This window comes from Solanum lycopersicum, chromosome 10 (assembly GCF_036512215.1).
Source record: "Solanum lycopersicum chromosome 10, SLM_r2.1".
In the NCBI taxonomy this organism is placed as follows: Eukaryota; Viridiplantae; Streptophyta; class Magnoliopsida; order Solanales; family Solanaceae; genus Solanum; species Solanum lycopersicum.
In genome coordinates, this window is record NC_090809.1 from 45,036,322 (window position 1) to 45,051,401 (window position 15,080).

General features: G+C 34.0%; 1 long non-coding RNA gene across 1 annotated transcript; it reads left to right on the forward strand.

Moving 5' to 3' along the window:
• Positions 1-7,335: 7,335 nt before the first annotated feature.
• LOC138339074 (uncharacterized) lies at positions 7,336-11,996 on the forward strand. Its single transcript, XR_011212105.1, has 2 exons — positions 7,336-8,802; positions 10,770-11,996. It is a non-coding gene; the product is annotated as an uncharacterized lncRNA (long non-coding RNA).
• The last annotated feature ends 3,084 nt before the right edge of the window (positions 11,997-15,080 follow it).

The following is a 15,080-nucleotide window of genomic DNA, read 5'->3' on the forward strand; positions in this document are numbered from 1 at the left end:
ATGTATCAACAACGATAGAAAACGAAATTGAATCTCCAACAACGATTTCGTCGATTTTGTAACTTTCATACTGCAATTCGTTCACCCAAATTCCGGAATGTCTCATCAAAATTGAAGTATTCATCTTGAAAAATCCACAGTAACAACAATAAAATTATTGTAGTTCAAAATTTAACAGATTGTTCATAAAAAAATGTATTCAAACTAGATGATATAATTTTTGATTTTCAAAATTTGAAATTAATATCCAATTATGTGCTGAATTTATGCTGATTAATAATTTGTTACCGTAAAATAAGCTGTTTTAGTAAAAACATTAAATTTACCGTTTTTTCCCCATTTTTTTCTCAACAGTTTAAACTTACCATGTATCACTAGAGTCTAAAGTAACACGGCACAACAAATTTAAGGGATTTTTTGTAAATACTAAATATATCGGGACAAAGTGTAATTATTGAATTACACTATGGGATACCTTAAATTTTTACAAATAAAAATCTCTTATTATACATGATCCAATCAGGCCAGACCCAAAATAGATCCAATCAAATCTGGCCCAAAAAGAAAGCATTATAAGTACTAAAAAAATCTTTAAAAAGAAACAAATAAAACTAGAGATACCCTAGTTCTAACACTTGAATTTTTATTGTCGCTTTTCTCTCAATGTCTTCCACTAGTTGCATGTTCTTTAGCTTCGATTGAGGTAAGGACACTCTAGATCTTACTATTTCTTCTTTGTTTTGCTTGTACTTGATATGGTGTCTCACAATTTCTTTTGTTTGTTTTTACTTGAGAAATTTTTTCTCCTTTGTTACCATCTGTTGTAATTGTTGAGCTTCGAGAGTTCTTCATTATCATGTACACCTCTCTTTTTTCAATTCATGCCTTTCTTAGCTTGATTATGCTAAACCTACTTCTTGTGCTTCCATCCATGTGTTTTATTGTATATCCTTATTTTTATTGAATCTTGAAACTATATCTCCATCTACCACTATGTTGTTGTTAGGTTTCAATAAGTCTTTTGATGTAAGATTCTAGGAAAGACTAGCTACTTTTATGTAAAATTCTGAGAGATGCTAGATTACCTGGGGTTATCCCAAGATCATATTCAGGGAAGATGTTGGTATTTACTATTGAATTGTGTCTTATAGTGTAACATTTACTTATACCCGTCTTGCTTATGGTGTTCAAACATGTTATTTCTTGTATACTTATCGTTGTTAGGCCTTTGTATGTGCACTATGGTCTAAGGGGATCCAATTAGGTTTACATAACTTTACTGCTTTCATTAATTTCCATTGTAGCTTTACTTTGATGCATGTGTGATTCTTAAGACTTTACTATTGCCCTATTTGTGTTAAGTATCACTTGCTATTCTGTTGTAATCGCGAGCTCGATCGACCTATGATGCCTACTAAGTACCCGTTATTATAGTACTCATACTACACTGTACATCTTTTTTCCTCATTTTGAGCTCTAGTCGAGCCCAGTTGATTCTCCTGTTGTCTTTGTATTCTGAAAATGAGCTTATTAGCATATTGGTTGACTCATCTCTTTCAATACATTTTGTACCACTCTTTATTAATTCCAGACATTTTTTATATTTCTTATACCTTGTATAAATTTTTTATGATTCTATCTATTTCTTCTACTCCCTGGGCCTGTTAGGACTGAAAATAAGCAGGTGTGATGCGGAAGCTTAATAATCAACCCAGAATGACCATGAGTAAGAAGACAAACGAGAAACACACAAAAAGACACAAATATTTAACGTGGTTCGGTCAATCGACCTACATTCACAAAGGAGATGAGTTACCCACTATAAATATGAGAGTACAAAATATAGAGAGAAATAACTCAACCAATTCACTCAGAATATAAGAAGGTATACAAAATTCTCCCCCATAGCTGCAACTCTCAAAATCCTAGGACTACATGGTGAATGTTAATTAAGTTCAAAGGAACATACATATGTTTATAGAGTCTAAAAACCTTTCCTACAACAAAGAACTACTCAAAATATTATAATATTTTCCTAAAAGGAAAACCTATTTATTGTAAGAAATCGGGGCAAATAAACCCCGATAAATATCCCCTTTGGCAATAATTTCTGATAAAGTAAATTTGTCCACCTTCTTCACATAATCTTTAGGATCTTTGACCTCTTCTCCATTATCTTCTCCATCAAATCTACGTCTCGACACAGAGAACCTCTTTGAAACAATTTTTCAAATAAAGATCTTCATTATTGTCAAAAAGGTTACGGTTAGAACTATAGTCGCCAAGATGAACACCCAAATCTAAAATGGTTTCTTCCTTGAACCATGACTATGATACCACTTGTTCATACCAGAATAAGCAGGTGTAATGCGAAAGCTAGCAAAGAAAATTTTGAAAGACATGAGTAAGAAGACAAATGAAAAACCCACCAAAAGACACAAAGATTTAGCGAGGTTCGGTTAATTGACCTACATCCACAAGGAGATGAGTAATTACTATAACTATGAGAGTAAAAAATATAGAGAGAAACAACTTCAACTATTTCACTCGGAATACAAGGAGGTTCATGAACAAAATTCTCCTCCATAACTACAACTCTCAAAACCTTAGGACTACATTGTGAATGCTAATTCAGTTAGAAAGAACAAACTCATATTTATAGAGTCCTAAAACCTTCTCTACAATAAAAGGACTGGTAAAATATTAAAACTTTTTTCTAAAAGGAAAACCTATTTATGGTAAGAAATCAAGATAAACAAAAACCAACAGATCTCCCACTTGGCCTGCATTTCTGACAAAGAAATTTGTGATATAGTATATCTTCTCCATAATCTGTTTCATCAAATTTATGTTTTGACACAAAGAAACTATTCGAAACAATTCTCCAGCACAATTTTTCATTACTATCAAAAAGGGTGCGGCTAGAACTACACCCACCAAGATGAACACCCACTTTTTTCACTTGGTTCCATCAACAAACCGTTGCACCTGCCTCTGATACCACTTTTTAGGCAAAAAAATAATCAGGTGTCATGTGAAAACTAGCAAAATAAATCTCAAAAGACAATGAGAAAGAAGACAAACGAGAAACACACCAAAAGACATAAAAATTTAACGTGATTTGGTCAATTGATCTATGTGCACAAAGGAGATAAGAAATCCACTATAAATATGAGAGTACCAAATATGGAAAGAAATAATCCCAACCAGTTCACTCAGAATACTAGGAGGTATACAAAAAATCCACCCCATAATCGCAACTTTGAAAACCCTAGGACTACATGGTGAATGATAATTAAGTTAGAAGGAACAAACATATATTTATGGAGTCTCAAAATATTTCCTACAAGAAAAAGACTAAAAATATTAAAACTTTTTCCTAAAATAAAAACCTATTTGTGGTAAAAGAAAAAATCAATGCAAATAAACCACAACAAATCACCCTCTTAGCCTGAATTTCTAAAAAGGTAAATTTGTCCACCTTCTTCACATGATCTTTAGGATTTTAGATCTCTTATCCATAATCTTCTCCATCAAATCTACGTCTTGAAACAGAGTACCTCTATGAAAATATTTCTCCAACAAAGATTTTCATTACTCTCAAAAAGGTTGCGGCTAGAACTACATCCGCCAAGATAAACATTGATCTCTAATATGGGTCCATTCTTGAACCATGACTCTGATACCACTTGTTAAGATCCAAATACGCAGGTGTAATGCGGAAGCTAGCAAAGCAAACCTCAAAAAAACTAGGAGTAAGAAGACAAACGAGAAACTCACCAAAAGACACAGATTTAGCATGATTCGGTTACTTGACCTACGTCAACAAAAGAGATTAACAATTACTATAAATATGAGGAGAGTACAAAATATAGATATAAACAACCTCAACCAATTCACTCGGAATACAAGGAGGTGCATGCACAAAATTTTCCCCCATAACCGCATCTCACAAAACTCTAGGACTACACTGTGAATGCTAATTGAGTTAGAAGGAACAAACATATATTTAAAGAGTCCTAAAACCCTCTCTACAATAAAATGACTGATAAAATATATAAAATTTTTTCCTAAAAGAAAAATTTATTTATGATAAGAAATCAGGGCAAATAAACCCTAACAAATCTCCCCTAGGCCTAAATGTCTGAAAAGAATAAATTTGTTCACCTTCTTCACATAAGCTATAAGATATTGTATCTCTTCTCCATAATCTCTTCCATCAAATCTATGTCTCGACAAAGAGATATTCTCTACAATTTCTCCAACAACACTCTTCATTAGTGTCAAAAAGATTGCGGCTAGAACTACATCAATCAAGATGAACATCTAATTTTTAACTTGGTTCCATCAACAAACCGTTGCACTTGTCTCTGATACGACTTGTTAGGACAGAAAATAAGAAGGTGTAATGCGGAAGCTAGAAAAGCGAAGCTCGTAAGACCAGGAGTAAGAAGACAAACGAGAAATACACCAAAAGACATAAAGATTTAACGTGGTTCGGTCAAACGACCTACGTCCACAAAGGAGATGAGAAATCCACTATAAGTATGAGAGTACAAAATATAGAGATAAATAGCTTCAATCAATTCGCTCAGAATACAAGGAGGTACACAAAATTATCTCCCATAACCGCTACTTTGAAAACCCTAGAACTACATTGTAAATGTTAATTAAGTTAGAAGGAACAAGTCTATATTTATAAACTTTCAAAACCTATCTTACAAGAAAAAGACTATCCAAAATATTAAAACCTTTTCCTAAAAGAGAAACCTATTTATAGTAAGAAATTAGAGCAAATAAACCCCAACAGGCCCATTATTATTGCTTACATGCTGAGATCTGACTTACCAACTAATGGAATTTAATTAATAGGATCAGAGCCTCAAGATAACGGGTGTTGTTGGTGCAAAGATATATCTAGTAGAATCATTCGAATCAATGTGGTGACATATGTATCCCAAATTTGGAAGTCTATAAAGAAATCCTTAGGAAGATTCTTTCTTTGATCCCATATCATGTGTTCTTAGGCCTATTTATTTTTTCGAATTTTCATTTGTTTCACTCTTTCACGAATAGTGTACATGCGAGATTCCGCAACCGAGAGCGATGCTTCCAAGAATTAAAGTAATAGAAAAAATAAAGTATGAAAAGGTACAAGAAAGAAAGTTTAATTCATAATCTTATTTTTCTTTTGCACATAAGATGCTTAGAGTATATAAAACATACCGAAGGATACACTAAGATAATCAATGTACGGTGTTGGGAGAAGTTCTCGTTGGGGGGCTAATATTTATGGATCCTCATATGACGGCACCAAAGAATTTTAAACTTAGGAGTGGACATGGATGACTAGTCCATCGACGGGGGAGGCATCAAATAATGTTTGTCACCCTTTGCTTTAGTTTTTTTTAGCAGAGTTGAAGATCCAAACTTGGGTCTTAATGAATATTGGCATTGATTGGAGGCAAGTGAGGCTTATATTCTTGTTGTAAACTGTAATGACCCTTTAGGTAATTTCTATATTTATGCCTTTCTTTCATCGTTTGTAGTGTACATATAGCGGCCAAAAGTCATCTATGACTTGTTGGGACTGATAGCTCAATTGCATAGTCGTTCATTTGGGTTTCATGTCAATTTCTATGTTTTGGCTTTTTTGAACCTTGAACGATTGATTTTTTTACTAAAATTTCAATAAGACGACCTGCGAAAGTCATTTTAGATTAACTTTGGAATGTCAATTTTGTTCTAGAACAACCCTTCGTGTGGTTGTTGAGTCTTTCGGGCTAATACTGAGCCTCCTTGTGGCTCCTTGGCTTAAAACATAGTTAGGGTGTGAGACTCACTTTTTATAAAAGGTGTCATCACGACTTGAATTTTTGGGTCGTGAAACAATATAATCAAATTTATAGTAGAAAAATATAATAACATGATTATATATACTTGCTACTATGCATATATATATAACCGACAATATAGAATCTCTAAATTTTTCCCCTTTGATTATTTAATAATATATAAAGTTTTGAACAAAATAATAGTTATATAATTTTATATGAATCGTGATATGAATTATTCCATCTTCATCGCTTTAATGAATTATTTTGAAAGGTTGCCAGAATGTTACAAATTTGAGATAATTTCAAAACAACTCTAACAGATGTAGTAAGATCAATCATTTTGAGATTCAAATTCGTTGCAGAATAAGATGAAATTTGGGGAAGATTTTTACCCCTGTTTGTGAAGAAATAATTAGGAGATACGAGTTTTCTCTTGTTTTCTACACCAAAAAAGAGCTCTTTTTCAGTTTGTTATTCTCCCATTCTCCTTGATGGAGGCAAACCAGTTAAATTTGATTTTTGATGTGGTTATATTTTACGATTTTATTAATTTTTTAATAGTGATATTGATGGTGTTTACATACCTAAATTATGTATCGGTAATTACTATCTCTCTAAGGAGGCAAAATCGAGATTTAAGCTTTACAAATTTAATTTTCTAGGTTCTTAACATTGAACTTGTAATATTTTTAATGTTGCAGTTCATATCTACTATTTGTTGAATTTATCATGATTTTTTACTCATAAATTCATGTCTTGGAATGGAAGTGTTGGGTTAAGATTAATCCAATATTAATATCTACATATGTTTCTACTCTCGCCAACACATGTACTAGACAATAATAGAGTAAAAAATGTATATATGGAGATTAAAAATATCTAAGGTATCACTCCTATGGTTTAAACTTGTAAGCTAAAGCAATATCTGAACCCTCTAAATTACTAATTAAACTAGAATTTTTTTCCCTTTATGTTAATTGGATTCAACTATTCATATACAATTAAAAAAGTATTTAACCCTAAGTCCCTCTAATTTCGAGCAAGATGATTTAATTGAACCCTTTGTCTACCTCTTTCTCTTCTCCTCACAACTCTTGACCATCCTTGATTATCTTTCTGTTTCTGCCCTTTAGACAATCAACCACTTGCTAGCATATCCTTTTATTTCTTTAGCTTCTTTTTTCCTATGCAGCAAACACTTGTGTATTTTCATTCTGGCTCTTTTCACCCCATTTTTTTAGCACATTCATGTGGGAATAAAATCTTGGCAGCCATACTAGTTAAAATTACTAGCAAAAAACGTGAAATTTGATAGTAATATTTGTGGAAGTAGATAGTCAAAGTTTGGTAGAATTTAGGTAAAGTTTGGAGCCAAATTTTGTGGTTATTACATTTATGTCAAAGTTGTTTACCTACAAGTTTGAATTATTAGTTTCCACTGATGTCATTAATGACATTAAATGAGCATATATTTCCTATAAATAGAGCACTTATGCTCATTTGTAAGGACACACCAAAATAGAGAAGAAATAGAGAGTAGAGAGAGTAATACACAAACTACTTCTTAGTTTATGAGAAAATAGTGTGCAACTAATATTATTGTGATTTGTAAGACATAAAAGAGTGTTGAGTAATATTCTTTTGATACTATCAAATTTTTCATAAATATTATTGTATTACTTATTAGGGTATCATATTTACACCCATTTAAATATTTGGGTTGTTACTCTCTTCATATTGCTATTTAGTTTTGACATTATCTTGGGTGTGATTATCATTTTGTCCAACAACGTGGTATCATAGCCATGAAAAATAATAGTATGTTGTCCTTTCAGAACCCTCATCTCACAAGAGAAAATTAAGAAAAATGGTGTTTACCAATAAAAGTCATTCTTGGCGCTCAAGATGTTCGGGACATTGTATACAAAGGGTATACAAAGCCCTCTAATGAGGAAACTTTGTCCTCAAATAAATAGGAGGTCTTGTTAAAAACAAGAAACAAAGATCAACAAGCCCTCACTCTTATCCATCAATATTTGGATGATGGCATGTTTGAGAAGGTGGCTGATGCAACCACCTCAAAAGAAGTTTGGGAGATTTTACAAAATTCTTTCGAAGGAGTTGATAAAGTAAAGAAGATAAAACTTCAAACTCTAAGGGCTAACTTTGAAGTTTTAAAAATAAAAGAATCTGCATCCATTTCAGATTTTTGTTCAAGATTGATGGATGTTGTAAATCAACTAGGAAGATACGGGGAAGAAGTAGACGATGTGCGTGCGGTAAAAAAGATATGTCGTTCTTTAATATCTAAATTTGATTATGTGGTGTGTGATATTGAGGAGTCTAAAGGTCTAGACTCTATGACGGTAAAACAATTGGAAGTTTTTTTACGAGCCCATGAAGAGAAAAATGAAAAGGAGTAAAGAAGAGACACTAGAGCAACTTCATAAAACTCATGCATCCTTCAAAAGATTTGAAAGTAAGAAAAGTTACCAAGGAAATGGAAAAAGGAGAGGCCATAGAGGTCGTGGAAACCGAGGAAGAGGAAGAAGTTATACTAATCATTTCAACAATGAAGATAAAAATCATCAGTCAATCAAAGATCGTGGACGTGGTCAACGAGGAGGTAGAGGACGTGGAGCCTATCCAGGTACAAATGAAATGAGGTATGAAAAATTTAAAATTGAGTGTTATAACTATCATACAATTGGACGTTACTCTTGGGAGTATCGTAGTAATGTTGAAGAGAAAGTTCATTTTGTTGACAATAACAAAGATGAAAATGAGTCAACGATGTTATTAACACTCAAAGAAGAAGATAAAGATGATTGAAACTCATGGTATCTTGACAATGGAGAAAGAAATAATATGTGTGGCAAAAAAGACAAATTTGTGGAGATAAAAAAGACGGTGAAAGGCAAAGTGTCTTTTGGAGATACCTCAAAGATCAAAATTGAAGGAATAGGTACGATTTCGATATCTTGTAAATCTAGTGGCCATAAATTGATTATCAATGTTTATTTTGTGCCAAATTTATTAAGTAATATATTGAGTTTGAGTCAATTATTTTGAAAAGGATATGATATTCAAATGAAAAGTATGCATCTTTGGCTTAGATATTCAAGTAACAACTTAATTGTTAAAGTTCATATGACAAAAAATAGGTTATTCCCTTTGAATATCAAAACGATTGATGCAAAGTGTTTGAAGGATAATGTGCAAGATGACTCATGGTGTTGGCACATGAGATTTGGGCACTTGAACTTTGAAGCGCTCTAATCAATAGGAGACAAGAACATGGTTTATAGGATACCATTAATCAACCATCCAAATCAATTGTGTGAAGCTTGTCTTTTTGGAAAACATGCAATGGATGTTTTCCGAAAGAGACTACATCAAGAACAAATACTCCACTTCAACTTGTACACACTCATGTGTGTGGTCTAATCGATCCACCTTTTTTTGGTAAAAGTAAATACTTCTTGCTCTTTATTGATGATTTTAGTAGAAAGACTTGGGTATACTTCTTGAAGCAAAAATTTGAAGTTTTTGTTGCCTTTAAAAATTTCAAAGCACTTGTAGAAAAAGAAAGTGGCTATGAAATAAAAGCATTAAATTCCTATAGATGAGACAAATCCACTTCAAAAGAATTTAATGACTTTTGTCAATCTCATGGATTCGTCGCCCTCTAACGGTACCTTACTCGCCCCAACAAAATGGAGTTGCAGAAAGAAAGAATAGAACAATTCTTAATATGGCTAGATGTATGTTGAAAGCTAAATATCTACCAAAAGAATTTTGGGTCGAGGTTGTTTCTTGTGCAGTTTATTTGAGCAAAATGTCTCCAACAAAAAATGTACGAGATAAAACGCCTCAAGAAGCATGGAGCGGAAGAAAGTCAAGTGTCAAGAACTTGAAAATATTTGGGAGCATAGTCTATGCTCGTATTCCACATCAAGGAAGAACTAAACTTGACGATCGTAGTGTCAAGTATGTGTTTGTTGGCTATGACGCTAGTTCAAAAGGCTACAAATTGTACAAATCCAAGCAATAACAAGGTGATTGTGTGTCATAATGTTGAATTTGATGAAGAAAAATCATGAAATTGGGGAGACTCCGGAAGAAAGAACGTATGATTTTCTTCCATACTTTGGAGATGAAGAAGAACAGGAGACCATGGCACCTGCACAAGATGCAACCCACCTCCTTCACCAGCAAATGTTACATCTCCATTTTCTCGAGAGAGTTCAAGTGAAGACCACGTAGGATGAGGAACATTCAAGAACTCTATGATGACATAGAATAAATTACTTGATTTTTTGTGTTGTCTCTTTGTTGATAGTGAACAATGAATTTTGATGAAGATTTTACTGACAGAAGGTGGAGACAAGCCACGAAGGATGATATCCAGTCAATAGAGAAGAAAAACACTTGGGAGTTTACAACTCTTCCCAAGGACCATTGAGCAATTGGACTCAAATATATATAAAAGACGAAGAAAAATTCTCATGGAGAGATAGAAAGATACAAGGCAAGACTTGTGGCTATAGGCTAAAAACAAAGCCATGGCATCGACTATGAGAAAGTATATGCACCCGTTGCCCACATGGAGACAATCCGTCTATTGATCTATTTAGTGGCGCAAATGAAGTGGAATATCAATAAACTAGATGTCAAATCAACATTCTTGAAAGAATATCTTAAAGAAGAAGACAATGTTGATCAACCATTGGGTTTTGTGGTAAAAAAAATATAAAGATAAGGTGTTGAGGTTAAAGAAAGCCTTATATTGGTTGAAGCAAGCTCCACCAGTTTGGAATAGTCGCATTGACAAATACTTTAAAGACAATGAGTTTACTAGTTGTGTCCATGAATATGCTCTTTGCATTAAAGTTCATACTAATGGAGACATTCTGCTTTTTTTTTCTTTAGGTTGATGATCGCATTCGAATGGGTAACAAATCAGTTTTATTTGAAGCTTTCAAGAAAACTATGTCCCTTGAGTTTGAGATGACGGACATAAGGCTCATGTCATAATAGTTGGGCCTATAAGTGAAGCAAACGGAGGGAAGCATCTTCATATATCAAGAAAGTTGTACAAAAGAGATATTGAAGAAGTTCAACATGTTTGATTGCAACCCCGTGAACACCCCAATGGAAAGTGGAACAAAATTGTCAAAGTTTGATATTGGAGAAAAAATTGGACTCCACTTTGTTCATAAGTCTCGTAGGAAGTCTGAGGTACTTGACATGTACGAGACCAAATATAGTCTTTGCGGTTGGAGTAGTAAGTCGCTTCATGGAAGATCCTACCTCCACTCACTTGAAGGTCTCTAGAAGAGTTTTACGTTAATTAAAAGGTACGATCGACCTTGGACTATTTTTTTTTCTTCTAAAGATTTTAATCTTGTCGGGTATTATGATAGTGATTATACGGGAGATGTTAATGATAGAAAAAGCACATCGAATGTTATGTTTTTCTTGGGTGATTGTGTTATTTCTTGGAGTTCAAATAAACAATAAATTGTTACTCTCTCAACTTATGAAGCGGAATACATGGCAGCGACATCATGTACGTGTCATGCTATTTGGTCGAGGCGATTATTGAAGGAAACTAATTTACCAAAAATTGAAGTCACAATGATTTGTGTTGATAACAAATTTGCGCAAGCACTAGCAAAGAATCTCGTGTATCATGATCAAAGCAAGCACATAGTCACAAGGTATCACTTTATCTGAGAATACATTTCCAAGAAAGAGGTAGAGCTCAAGTATGTGAAATCTCATGATCAAGTTACAAATATCGTTATACAAAAAGCCTTTAAAGTTTGAAGATATTCACAGATTGAGATCAATTCTTGGAGTAAAGAAGAAAAATCAAAATTAAAGGAGAGATTTGTGGGAATAAAATCTTGGAAGCCATACTTGTTGAAATTATTAGTCAAAATGTGAAAGTTGGTAGCCACATTTGTGGAAGTAGGTAGTCAAAGTTTCGTAAATTTAGGTAAAGTTTGGCAGCCAAATTTTGTGAAAATTGGCTACCACAGTTATGTCAATGTTGTTTACCTACATGTTTGAATTGTTAGTTTCCATTGATGTCATTAGTGACATCAGTCATCAAATGGCAGATTTTTCCAATAAATAGAGCATTTATTCTCATTTTTAAGGACACACCGAAATAGAGAAGCAATAGAAAGTAGAGAGAGTAATCCACAAACTACTTCTTAGTTTGTGAGAAAATATTGTGCAAGTAATATTATTGTAATTTGTAAGAAATAAAAGAGTGTTGAGTAGTAGTCTTTTGACACTATCAAGTTTTTCATAAATGTTATTATATTACTTATTTAGGTATCATATTTACACCATTTAAATATTTTGGTAACGCTGTTACTCTCTTCCTATTCCTATTTAGTTTGGACATTATCCTGGGTTTAATTATCATTTTGTCCAAAAACTCACACTTTCTCTTTTGCATCACTCTATCTTCTGGTTAACCTATCCTTCACTACATAGCACATTAAGGATCATTATGTGGATCAAACTAAGAAAGGGTGCCAACGAAATGTATTTGGATCATCATACGGCTTATCAAAGAATTATAGGCTAAAAGGAGCTTCACTAGGGACAATATCCTGGAGGCACAAGCTAGAATCAAATGGGCTATGCAAACAAATGCCTAGATAATATTCAAAAATTCGTACAAATTCTAGATGAAGTTTTATGCACGATCAAATCAATCCTCACCACAAATTGAACCATGACATACATGCAAGATTACATAAATAGCATGCTCACACACGATACATTGAGTGCATTTCGCTAAAATTAAGCCTAATTTGTTTTTATGTTTTCAGAGTCCAATCAAAGAGCCTAGGTGTTTCTCATGGATTAACTTCATTAATTAGAATTCTCAAGGATGAACTACCCATGACGTCTGATTGACTTCTAATCAAGGTTTCAAAGCACAAAAGGACGAGATTCTGGAACTAATACTTAATGACTAACTTTCTCTTAAAATGGTCGTCATCCATTCATCATCGGAAATCTTCAAATTGCACACAAACTTGACTAATCAAAAGACAACACAAAACATAAACCTAGTCTATTTAAGGGTCCTCAAGAAAAGAAATCGAAAACAAAAGTTGAGGAGGCCAACCTAATAATAGAAGAAGACTCAACAAATAAATAAACCACTAATAGGGAAATCCATCACACTTAGACAAAGCATTATATCCAGTGCAACAATAGCAGAACATATATCGAGTAAAAGAAAGAACTCCCTTTGGCATCTACGCTGCCTCACCATCATCATCAACGTTCTCATTCATCACATCAGCTGCACCATCAACCAACACGAGCATTGTATCAGCATCATCAACATCCTCATCCTCATCTTCATCACTAGCATCATCAATAGTCGCCTCATCATTATCCACAAGCTTTTGAAATGTGGGTCCATCCTACACATGTTAGAATATGTGCGTCAACTACCAGTCAACGGACCAGGTCCCTTGACACAACAAGAACAATGCAGAAGATTAAACAATATGAAGAACACAACACAAGAAATTTACGTGGAAACCTCCTTGCTCAAGGGAGTAAAACCACGACCTGTTGCACAGGTTTTACAACCGTTTTCACTAATCTTCTCAAGCAAAAGTGAAACCCGGTTATAATCAATGTGAGAAAAAGTTATTAATCTCACGATCAAGTAATCTACCTATTACTTGAAGAGCTAAGCGGATACAACACTGCCCACTAAACCACCTAACTCTAGATGACTTAGAATTCGACTAAGCAACAAACAAATGTTGCCCACTAAATCAGTGAACCTTAACTGATTTAGACTTTTACAAACCCTAAAACAAATATCTGAATCCTTTATAGATTAGGAACAGATTTACAATGTAAGTACATAGACACAAAGCTCTAAATACAACAAAGATTCTTCTTTACTCTATCAGGTCCTTCTGTTGAGTTCAGCAATGTTCTTCCTTGAAGATGGCCTCTGTTCAAGCTTGTGAATTTTCAGAGAAAATCCAAGTTTAATTTGCCAAGTCTTTGATTTGTGTTTGTTGGAAAAAGATAATATAATTTCACACAAATTCGTTGAAGTCCTCCCATTGGCTGAAGGCCTGCTGTTGGAAAAGCTGTACACCTACCGCATCAGAGATGACAGCTTTTCTGACAGCTGTCTTTTCGTCCTTTTCACGTCACAGTCTTGCGGGTACCAGGTCCCTTGCTTGCGGGTATCAGGTCCCTTGCAAACTTCTATATGAGTTCTTGAAAAGGCTTGCTGGCTGACTTCCTTCTTTGGATGAATGAATAATATGGTGTTTGTCATGCTAAAAGTATCAAACATAAAGAGTTATTATCCGTTGGACAAACACCCTCCTCCATTCTGATTGGTGTAGTACACTGACGCCTTACCAACCTCTGACGTGACAACTTTACAACTTTAACCAATTATGTACTGATGGAGGAAACTCTGCCTGGTACCAGGTCCCTACATTTGTGAGATACTAAAACATACAATCTCGTCCGCGCTTCTTATTGGTGTAGGATACTGCACTTTTCACCTACCACCTGACATGACAGCTTTTATGATTGTATCCCATTTATATCTGGATGAGAGCACTCTGCCAGGAACCAGGTCCCTGCATTAGTGAGGATCATCAAAACACCTAGAATATAACATTTTCCCCCTTGATGATAGCACACAAATATACCTCACACTGAGTTTATCATTCATCTTATTGTCAGCAGTTCCAATAACAAGGATTTGGTTCCTTGTTAGATCGATAAGTTTGTTAAATCGTCAAAACATCATATCAAGTTCGATCTATCATCTTAACTCCACTTCGAACTAACATTTTCCCCCTTTTTGATGATAACATACTTATTCACCAGTTCCCCCTATCAAAAAGAATTCTTAGGGTAACTTGAGTTTCATCATCTCGAAGTTTGTCAACTCATCAAAATATCAACATAACATTTTCCTCCTTTTTGATGATGACATACTTATTCATCAGTTCCCCCTATCAAAAAGAATTATTGGGGTAACTGGAGTTTAATCATCCCTAAAGTTTGTCAAATCATCAAAACATCAACATATCATCTTCCCCCTTTTTGATGATGACAAACATCTTCTTCCCCCTATCGACAGGACCAGGTCCTCGTCAGGTAGCAAGCATTTATTCCCCCTGTCAGCTTGACCATATCTCTTCAAGTAGCTACCATTGA